General features: G+C 46.5%; 1 pseudogene; it reads right to left on the bottom strand.

The window, feature by feature from the left end:
• Positions 1–619: 619 nt before the first annotated feature.
• On the bottom strand, positions 620–6,416 carry LOC123103856 (disease resistance protein RPM1-like; annotated as a pseudogene).
• Positions 6,417–6,624: the final 208 nt, after the last annotated feature.

A 6,624-nucleotide genomic window follows, 5' to 3' on the forward strand; every position in this document is an offset into this window, starting at 1 on the left:
CGCCGGAGAGCGGCGTTGGAAGATCGGCCTTCCCTGGCGGCGGCTAGAGTTCCAGCCGCCAGGGACGAGATGAAAACGATTACGCTCGATTTCTTTCCAAAGCGTACGAGCCCATTGACTATTGAATCTACAAGTTATCTTTAGACCAACATGGTGGATTCATACGTGGTGCTCCCTGCAATGTGTGAAGGACTAGGATTCGATGGACTTTGGATGCAACCACTAGAAAGGTTGTCGCACTGGAGATGGTTGCACGAGATTTATTCAAGAGACAATAGCCAGAATGCCACTATGAGAAACCGAACTTGTCAAAATACCACTATGAAAAACCAACTTGCCAGTTTGGATGACGGGTGATCAGTAATTGGTTATATGAATGAGTCAAGTAAACTTGTTACCCGTTGGTGTTTGTTGAGTTCTATAGACACTTTGTACATCTTTGTGGATGCTTACTACATTTTTTTTTCATTAAAGATAGCTGTTAATGTTTAAATATTCACACATATTCACTTTGTACACTTTGTACAATTCACCCGCAAAAAAAAATCGCTTTGTACAATTAATATTTAAATGTTCCAAAAAGATTTAATTGTGAATGTTTACAACAAATGTGCCTACAATCAGTTCAAACCCAAATTTAAAACACATAAAAAACACAAATCCATATGTGAACGGTGCTATTTTTGCTTTTGTCTTTGTACACTATTCACCCCGATACAATGTGTATTCACGCACTATACGTACACATGGAAACAGGAGCAAGGAAAGCCGGCAAAGGGGAGCACCAGGTGGCCAGGCCAACAAGACACACCATGGGCATCAAGCACACACAAAACAAAGGTCGATCTTGAGGGGAACAACACAATCCGATCTTTGAGTTCTGTTCGTGCTGCACGATGATCATCCTCCGCGCCATCCTCTTCAGTTCTACCATTATGAAAATCGCCACTCTCTAATCTCTTCTTTTTTTCCTTTTCCATGGAGCTACTGAACTGAAGCCTGCTGTGTATGTAGCCCATGAGGGAAAAAAAGATCTGGAGTTAGATTCAGTGTAATGCAAATCACATACAGGTAAGCTGATTAGCACTTTATGCTTGATAATTACAGAAGCAGAAAACGGAACAGCACATATAAACGTTTTCAAGTACTCCCTCCGTCCGGAAATACTTGTCCTAGATACATCCCCTTTTATCCATTTTGATGACAAGTATTTTCGGACGGAGGGAGTAACTGGTCTAGTCCAGCAACTAGAGTGTGTAAAAGCCTCTTTACAAATCACATATGTGTAGAAGTCTCTTTCTTATATTGGATACGTATAAAAGCACAATCCTGAAGAACATCAGATATTTTCAGCTTTAAAGTCAAGCTATTTTCAGCTTAAAAATGGCAAAAATCACGCCAGAGATCGTTTAGTTCAGCACCAATGGTGTATTAGTTAATTATACATTTGGGCAGTAGCTATACCTCTGTGATTCAGTGTTATACAAAAGACAGACAGGTAGTAGATAACGTGTCTGGTGGCAAGGCAATCACAGATTCACAGGTAGTCCAGCAAGTTTAAGTCTCTTATATTGGATACGTATATGCGCAAACCCTGAAGACCATAAGATATGTATAGATATTGGTAAAACTGGACCTGTTGTACAGGTGACTTGTTCCTACAATCTTATCGAATCTGCACCATGTAGTCTGTAAACTTCTAGGCGTAAGACCATGGGCATGCAAAAAAGGCATCACCTACGGTATTTTCACCTAAAACATGGTAAAAGAGATCGCTTAAACCTCAACATTAGCAGTGTACAAATTATTTACCTCTGGCAGTAGCTATCAGTGTCTTGAAGGGGAGCCTTGGCGCAGTGGTAAAGCTGCTGCCTTGTGACCATGAGGTCATGGGTTCAAGTCCTGGAAACAGCCTCTTACAGAAATGTAGCGAAAGGCTGCGTACTATAGACCCAAAGTGGTCGGACCCTTCCCTGGACCCTGCGCAAGCGGGAGCTACATGCACCAGGTTGCCCTTTTTTTAGTAGCTATCAATGTCTTGCGGTCACCTGATCCTTTCCCATATATTTTTCTTGGTTAGCTGAACAGTAACCTTTCTGATGTGACCGATCTTCACAAGATCCTCGTTCGGTTCTTCTCCCTTCCGCCGAAGGCTCTCCAAGAGTTCTTCTCCAGTGTTTACCAGACGTAGGTCTTCAAGGGCCCTAAGGTGCTCGATGCCGTCGGGGAGAGCCTTCAATTCAGGACAATCATCGAACAGCAGCGAAACAAGGCTTGCCATCGCGCCATCTTCTATTTCAGTTTGGTTGAGCTTGTGGCAGCCACCGATCCCTAGGATCCGCAGTTTTGGAAATGATCCTGAGTAGAAGTGCAGCTTCTTCCCTACAAAGGCCTTGAAAAGCTCAAGATGGTATAAACCATGTAACTCTAGCAGACTGAAGAACGACTCCTCGTCGATGTTGGAGAACGACAGTTGCAACCGTGTGAGGCTCTTGAGGTGGGACCAAGGCATGGATGTTCTCCCTGGCTGCCCGTGTAAACCAAGCCAAGAAACGGTCGGAGGTAAACACAGACGTTCCAGCAACACCTCGCCACCCGTAGCAAAAATGTCCAGATGAACAAGGTGTCTCATTTTTGTGATAGCATTGCACAGGTAAGAAGAGTGTTCACTTTTGATGTTGCAAACACCGAATGTTCTTAGCTCTGTCAAGGCTTCCAGTTCATGCAGCATCTTCAAGGTTGCTTCCACATATTGCAGAGCTCACAATGACGTCAAGTGCCGCATGCCATTGGGCACCTTGACTCCAGCACACTGATCAAATTCTAGCCCACCAGTACATGCATAAAAGTACCTCAGCTTGTGAAGCTTTACCACGCTGTTTGGTAAAGATGACAGTTCAGTGTTGTAAGCATCCAAGACCTGTAGGTTTTGTAACCTCCCTATTGCTTCAGGCAAATTCTGAATACCAGTATGTCTAAGGCCCAAGTACCGCAAATTAAACAAGTCAAACACTTGATTAGGCAGCATTTTGATACGTGCACCTTGCAGATCCAACATCGACAGCAGCCTCGAAGATGATAGGATAGACTTGAGCAAATTAATACTGATACGAGTCTCAAACACATGGAGTGCACGGAAATGTGTTCCACAAGATTGACTCAGCTGTTCAATGTTTTCACTCTGGATCGATATACGACGTGTCCCCTGTACAGAGAATGCACCAGATCCATCATAAACTTTTCCAAAGCATTCCTCCCTGGCTTTGTTGAGAGCAAGAAGGCGTATAACATCATGCATCCGGCAGCATTTTAATCGTCCACCACTATTCCTCGCCACTACCTGTAGTAGGCTTCGTTTCACAAGCTCGGTCAAGCATTCCTCTGCCACTTCCTCTAATGTTTTGTTATCCTTTGCTCTGACAAATCCAGCGGCGATCCACTGCCTCATTACTCTCCTCCTCTTTATTTCATAATCTTCCGGGAATAATGCACAGTGCAAGAAACAGTTCTTCAGATCATAAGGAAGGTCCTCTAAGCTGACTTTCAGAATAATATTCACATCGAGGATCACGTTATTTGTTAGCTGAAGCTCTATTTCCTTGTATACATTCTCCCAATCGGAGTATGTTGGTTGTTTGCAGGACAGTAGGCGGCCGATGCAGGCAATTGCAATGGGCAGGCCACTACACTTGCTGACAAACTTTTGAGCTAAATGTTTTAGTCCCTCTGGGCATGTTCTATTTTGATCTTTCCAAAATGCCTCCTTGCAAAATAACTGCCATGACTCTGCTGCTTGCAATGGTTTCAGTTCAAGTACACGATTTCCAGTAGCTAGCAATGCTACCTCATGGATCCTTGAGGTGATAACAAATCGATTACCGCTGCATTTAGGAAATGCATCCCTTATATTGAACCACACATCCACACCCCATACGTCATCCATAATCAAGATGTACTTTTTACCTTGTAGGTAAGTATAGATTACCTCAGTCAGCGCTCTTTTTCCCATGCTGGCAACATCAGCTTTGATGCCAAATTCTTTGGCGATCGTCTTCAACAAGGCTTCAACTTGGTAGCTGTTTGAAACTGTAACCCATGCAGCAGTATCATAGTCATCTTTCCAACTCCACCCATCCCCCAAACTGTTGCGACTGTGTTCTGCTCTTCAGATTGGGCTGTGAGACATCCCATCAACAGCTTCTTGTTCTCCTCAATCCCCACAAGATCATCATCCTTTGCAAAATACAAAGCTTGGTCTACAATCTTCGGATGGCTGCCACTGCTTCCTGCATCCTTGTCGATTCCTCTAACCTCGTAGCGCACTTTCCTTTCATCAGCATCTCTAAGCTTTTTCTTAATCTGTTGCAGCTTGAGTGCCAGACGCCGCCATGTCTTGACATGCTTGATCCTCTTCTTCATCTTGGCAGCAAATCCGCCGTGTCTGTCCTCCAGCTTGTAGGTGAACTCATCAACGACATCCTCGATCTCGAAAGCGAAGCCCCTGATCTTCTCGACAAAGATGCCAGTGGTCTCATCGGTGTCCTTGAACCGCTCCGCTCGTTGCAGATAACCCTGCATGCTCTCCAGCTCATCCTTGGCTTCACGGATCTCACCAAAAAGTCCATCAAGGGCAGATGCTTCCTTGAAGAGCAGCGAGGAACCAAAGGTCACCGCCTCTCTTGCTAAGGCCACACCGAGCTTGGAGACCAGCAATCCTACAATTGCCTCTGCCATGGTAGTTGCTTGTGCTTGGTCGAGAGCTCGGAGGTTACAGGTGGATGTGAGTACAGAGTACAGAGAGGTTACAGGTGGTTGCGTTCTTCTGAGTGTTAGGTGGCTAATCAGATAACCAAAAGCTGGTCAGAGTAAGGTGATAGGTTGGCCCAAATAAATTATACGTAGTTGAACAACTAACTTGTTAATCAATGGACTAATTATATACTAGTAGCAGCCATCAGCAGACACCTTCACACACTACCAAGCCTAGAGACGCTTGGAGAAGTAGTAAACAAATGCAAGTGATCAAGAAGGAAATTTCGTCTACATTGTTCTAAACTGGGGTTGTTGGCTTTCGAGTAGCGCACTCGCAATCAAATATACATTGCATCCTAGCTGCCTTGCTGGCATCCAATTTGTCGGGCATTAATTTACTAGGGAACAAGCAATAGATTTAAAAAATTGTCTTGCCATAGGATGCGTTCAATCAAAGTTTTACAGTATCTATCTTCACAAACATCTCAATTTGCCATGCGAAAGCAGGAGCAGGTTTATGTAAAAGAAAATTATTCCTACCAACTCAACATGTCGGTGTAAAATTAAAGACAAAGAAAAAGGACACTCAGAGCTTGTCTAGGCTTCTTTGGAGCATGCCAATTCACAAGTGATTTATTGATTCTTGTTCACGCCATCGTAACACGCACACAGAGACAGAAACTATAACCTCATGTCCCGCAGGGTAACAGGCGGCGTTGGAGCCGAGGTAGAGCACCGCCGCCGCCACAAGCTGCCATCCCACCGTGCCGCTATGGCGCTATGGTCGCTCCTGGCTCCCATCGGCAGCCTCCGCTCGCTTTGGTAATTCTGGAATCTGCGTTGGTAATTCTGGAATCTGCGTCATACAATCAGGAAGAAAAGAGCAAGCTTTGGGGATCAGGTCAGAAAGGTACGGGCATTTTCAAGGGCGTTCATCAAATTAGCTCCCCCGTTGTCCACAAAAACCAGGGTACCCAACGGCAACAGCGTCCCCAAAATGCTACCCTTCCCATGCTCCAGACATTTCGTCGAACAGGTCGCGTGCGCGGACCAGGCGACCACAGACAGAGAGAGAACCCACGCGAGCAGCCGCCACGGAGGAACAGCACGCTCGCCCTGGTCGCCGGTGCCCTCCGCGCACTAGCACGCACGCGCCCTGCTGAGAGTTCGGCACCAGCACGCACGCCCTCGGGAGACATGGCGGAGCAGCGGCATGCCGCGCGAGGGAAACGAACGGAGGGCGGGGCGACGGCTGCTGGCCGTGAGAGGCAGGAGCGGAGCGGCGGTTCACCCCCGTGGGCAAGCTCGAGGCGCAGGCAGCCTGGGCGGGCGTGAGCTCGAGGGCGCCGACGATCAGGGCGAGCACGAGCTCCGGTGGCGGGGGCCCGGCTGGCAGGGCGGCTCCGACGGCCAGCTTTTGGCCCTTCTTTGATAAAAGCCCGCGCTGAATTTTTCTGGCCCTTCTTTGAATCAATGGATTCGGGAACGGGCACTATGATGATGATGCAGGCAGTCTTTGAAGACGTGAAGCAAGCGAAAGAGAATGTTTTCAATTTCAAAGGACCGATGAGGGTCATTGAATGCTCAATCGAAACAGGGCACGGGGCTATTTGACGCTGATGGGCGACTTCTTTGCCCCTGATGCCCTATTCCAGTGACGGAGCCAGGAATTAAATATTAGGGGGGGCCAAAGGACACAGACTTTGGATTACAGGGGCCAAACTACACTAATGCATGTATTATTCTCTAAATTCTGCACTGTTCATTGCTATATTAGTACCAAATCATTGATGTTATGGGGGACCAGGGCCCCTGCTGGTCCCCCTGTCTCTGCCACTGACCTATTCGCTAAAAAAATTAGATGGCGCTTTC

Source organism: Triticum aestivum, chromosome 1B (genome assembly GCF_018294505.1).
Source record: "Triticum aestivum cultivar Chinese Spring chromosome 1B, IWGSC CS RefSeq v2.1, whole genome shotgun sequence".
Lineage (NCBI taxonomy): Eukaryota > Viridiplantae > Streptophyta > Magnoliopsida > Poales > Poaceae > Triticum > Triticum aestivum.